The sequence below is a fragment of the Lonchura striata genome, chromosome 4A (genome assembly GCF_050655825.1).
Source record: "Lonchura striata isolate lonStrDom1 chromosome 4A, ASM5065582v1, whole genome shotgun sequence".
Classification (NCBI taxonomy): domain Eukaryota; kingdom Metazoa; phylum Chordata; class Aves; order Passeriformes; family Estrildidae; genus Lonchura; species Lonchura striata.
Window position 1 is genome coordinate 18,148,824 of NC_140742.1, and position 4,498 is coordinate 18,153,321.

Below are 4,498 nucleotides of genomic sequence, written 5' to 3' on the forward strand. Positions count from 1 at the left end.
CTACATGCTTCTTTTGAGGAGGAAAAAAGCCAATTCCAAATATTAAACCTATGGGATACCAGCAGCTACCTTCATGTTTTCCATTCTCTGGGGTGTTTGTACCTCCCTTCCCACAGCCCCCACTGAAAACCCAACTCTTCCCCAACAGAGACCCAACCCATCACACATTTTGTTGGTGGCAATAATTATTTTGGAGTCCCATAGCTGCAACTGAGCAGGAGACCACCACCAGTTCTGTGAGCAGCTTAATTTGATAATCTGGATAATCTGTTTTCTTAGTGTTAGGTAGTTTAGATTGATTTTGCTATTATTTTCAGCTCAATAAGAAAGAAAATTTGTAAATAACTTCTTTTTTAAAAATAAAATTATAACAATCATTGACTGTCAACAGAGCAGCAGCAGCAGCACTGCTGCACTGCCCTGTGTCCTCTCAGTGTCCCCTCAGCAACACATCCTGAACACCAGGGGAAAAATTAAACCATCTCAAGCTTAGAGATCCAGACCTAAGACAGAGCCAAATCAAAATTTCCTGTTTCAGAAGTCCCTCATTATTTTGGCTTTTCTTACCTGATTTTTCTTGCTCCTCCTCCTCACCAAAATCTCAGGCAAATCTTCAGCAGCAGATCCACATCTCCAGATCCTTCACACCAAGGTCTCATGCTTCACCCAAACTAACCAGCAATACCACACAGCACCTGCTGTCAAAGCTTACATCAAAAAACTTCTCCCCCAACTCCACCACCAGGCTAAAAATCCTTCTCCCAAGCCAACCCTTTCCTGCTGGGCTTTTCCCCTTTCAGCTCTCACCCTAAACAGCTGTGGCAGGCAGGGCTGGCTGGGCTGGGGATGAGCAGCTCTGCTCTGTGTGAACACCAGTTCTTCTGAGGTAAGACACTCCATAGGAATGGAGGGTAAGCAATCAAATACCACCCCTTTTTCCCCTCCAAATTTAAGATTTCAGGAAGTCAGGTAGAAGTCCTGCCTGTTTGGAAAGTATTGTTCATATAGCAGCACTACAGGGATTGATGGTCCTCTGCAAAGTGTTCTGGGACAGAAAAAATGGCCTCAGGTTATCTTAGGGAAGGATAGGATTGAATTTCTTAATGGAAAGGATTGTCAAACATCAGAACAGTGAAGTGATAGAGTCACCATCCCTGGAAGTGTTCAAAGGACATGTAGATGTGGCACTTGGGGACATGGTTCAGTGGTGAGCATGGCGGTGGCACCAAGCTGGACTTGATGATCTTTTCCAGCCTTAGCAACTCCATGATTATTCTGTGGCCTGCAGGTAACACAAACCAAAGCTCCTCCAGCTGCTTGCTCCCAGGATTAAAATCATGTGGGGTTTGGGACAGAGCCCTAGCAACAAAAGTTCCTAATTTGTGAGATGTCAAAGCTCTCTGCCATCCTATCCCTAAGGAACAATCCACCCTCCATTTCCCCCACCCCATCTGCAATTCTGCAGCTCAGAAAAATCACACATCCCTCCATGAACAGCAGTGCAGCTGCATCAAGGGCAACACTTCATTTCCAGAGCAATCACATGAAGTCTTTAGCAAGGCCAAATACTTTAAACAAGCACTTGAAGACATGTTCACATACTGGGAATTCTTCAACATTAGCAGATTGATTGGTAGGTGCAGTGAATTAATCTGGGTACACTGTAATCCAATGCGATACCCAAGTGATTCAATCAAGGGAACCACATGCAATGTGGTTTTTTAAAGAAAAAATAATATTTTGTTGTCAAGGGCATCAAGATGTTCTGGTACTGACCCTCCTCCTGCATACACTGCCCATAAAAATATGCCCTGCTATCCTTCGTGGCCAGATGGCCACAGGTTTCTCTAAGTGAGCAGCATCATTCCCACTCAACCTGGGTTACAATGACTCCAGGGAAGGCTCCAGTGGAGAATTTCCAGTCAGGCCAGTTCAGGACAGACGGTACAACCAGTTTTGTCTAAGCAAAGATTTGGACACCTGGCAGGGAGGAGAAGCAGAAAACACTGAGGCTTAATTTTATGCCCAGTCAGGCCTGGACACCCTCTCACTCAGCTCCATAAATTAGGCTGCTCTTTTCCTAAATTTTTGCTTGGAACATCTCCTGACTTTATCCTAGAAGCTCAAAGATAAACTCTGAGGTTCCTGTATCGGGCCAGGCTGCAGCAGCCCAGCTGTCTGGAGGAATCCTCCCTCTCCCCAGGTGTTGGAATCTGAGCTATTGATGATTCTGAGACTGTAAAAGTCTCTGTCTGTCAGCCCCACTGCCAAAGCAGAAGCCAGAATTGGTCTGTGCTGGTTTCCAGGTTGTTTATTCTGTTTATCTCTCACATGTTCTGCTGCCCTGCCCAGCTCTGTCCTGCAGGGCAGCGTGTGGGGCTCTGCCCTCAGTGGGATGTTACAAACATTAAATACCAGAAACTCCCTGGGCTGCATTTACAAGAACGTGCCAATATCTGTCACCTACGTTGGACAGAGTGTCCCCAGCCTGAACCAACAGAAAAATGCCAACACCACAGTGAAACATGGAGGGCATGAAGAAAAGGACAAGGCACACCCAATTTCCTCCATCTTGTCCCCTTTGGACCCCTCATCTAGAGTCCTAAAATTTTACTTTTGCACCCGTGCCACACTTAATTATTCCTGATATCAAACACTCAGAGCTTGTAATTCACCCTGTAAGATTGAAAACTCTTTTCCATGGCCAGAGATCACAGCCAGTGTCTCTGGGGGCTCTGTCCGGGGGGTTCCTGACCCCTGCCAGGGTCCCAGACCTGCCAGGGCAGCCAGAGGGAAGCTCTGGATCCCCACACCCAGGCAGACCTTTGCAACCAGGTGACCACTGGTGACTTTGGTCCCTTTCTTCCTTGGCACAAGGGTCACATTCTGGCTCGGGGCTGACCCTGATGCCTCAATTCTCCTCACTCCCAGATCTCCTCCAAGCCTTCCCCTTACTGAGTGGTTCCTGGCGTGTTTTGTGGGTGGGAGAGGGGCTTGTTTCACCCAAATACCAGCGTGGTTTCTCCACCTGGAGCACTGTCAGCATCCTTGCTTTTCCCCTGGTACTGTGTCTTTCCTTGTAGCATTTATCTCTCTTGGGAGGACAATTAATGTGTGTGATGATCAGACAGTCTGATAAAGGAAAAATGACACGTACTACACCAAAAGGGAAATGAAAGGGCTTTTTCATGCCTCTGTGTTAGTTAATAGGCTTTAATTGCCTGGATCAGTCTGATCTGGGACCCCCCCCATGTCAACCATCAGTTTAAGAGCTACAGTTAGGCTCTGATATGGTTTCTAGTTTTTTCCTCAAGTATTCCTGGCTTAACTGGCAACATTTTCCTTTCCCTGATGGTGACACAGGCTCACCTTTTTCAATATAGTGGGATTGCACCCTGGCTGGTCAGGGTAGTGCTGCCACTGTGGTCACTCTCTGTCCACAGCTTGGTTTTCCTTTCCTTGGCTTTCCTCTCCTGCTAGATTTCCCATGTAGACAAGGTGGGAAAGGGAGTGTGAAAGGAGAAAACCTGCCCCCACGCTCAGACTGTCACTGGATAAACAGCAAAGGCTGTTGGTAGTTTGCAGCAGGCAAATCTATAAATCTATAAATTAAAGAAGTCAGCTTTGCAGGAGGGGAACACAATGAACCACGGTTTCTATTGACCCTTGCCCAGCCCTTGAGAAGGAGGGAGACCCCACAGCTCCTGTGCCTGGCTGTGAGCAGAAGATGGTCTTGTGGAGAGCTGCATTTCCGAGGTGCAGCTCAGCTCTGGTGAAAGCCTCTGGCAAACTCCTCCTGCTGTGCATGGAGAGATCCAGAACCACCAGGCTCTCTGCTGCTGGAGCTTGATGGATTTGTCAAACACATTTCTGCATGTTTTTTTGTGGTGCAGAACCATGAACTCTCATTGTGTTTGATGCAGTTGAAATGCACTGAATTGCTCAGAATGGAAAGCTGGCTGTCGTGTGCAGGGGCTGTCCCACGCCACGGTGCCAAGGCTGGCAGGGAGCACTTTGCCATGGTGGGGCTCAGTCCTGCCTCAGGAGGTGTGGGACACGTTGTGCTGGTGGCACTGGCCCCTCTGGGAGATGGGAGCATCTCTGGGGCTTGAAGGTTGGGACAGGAAACGTGTGGGATCCTCACCTTAGCTCGGGGTCAGGTCTCTCTTCCAGGGTATTTCTTCTATGAGCTCTCTGTTTGGAGACTTGTTTAAGAAAGTCCCTTTCAGCCCATCTTCAGAAGAGTCCCTGTTGGAACAATTTAAACTTTTTTCTCTTGAAGTGAGGGTTTGGCTGCCAGCAGCTGCTCCACTGTCAGTGATGACAAGGGAAGGAGTGTGGAGCCAGAGGTGAAGGAGCAGCAGTGGAGAGCAGCGGCACTGCAGTGGCTTGTCAGCTTTGGCATCAGCCAAACTGGGAACACGGACATGTGAAAGGCAGGGTCAGGGGAAAGTCAAGAGCAGAGAAACTGCTGAACAACTCAGCTCTGTCTGGTTGC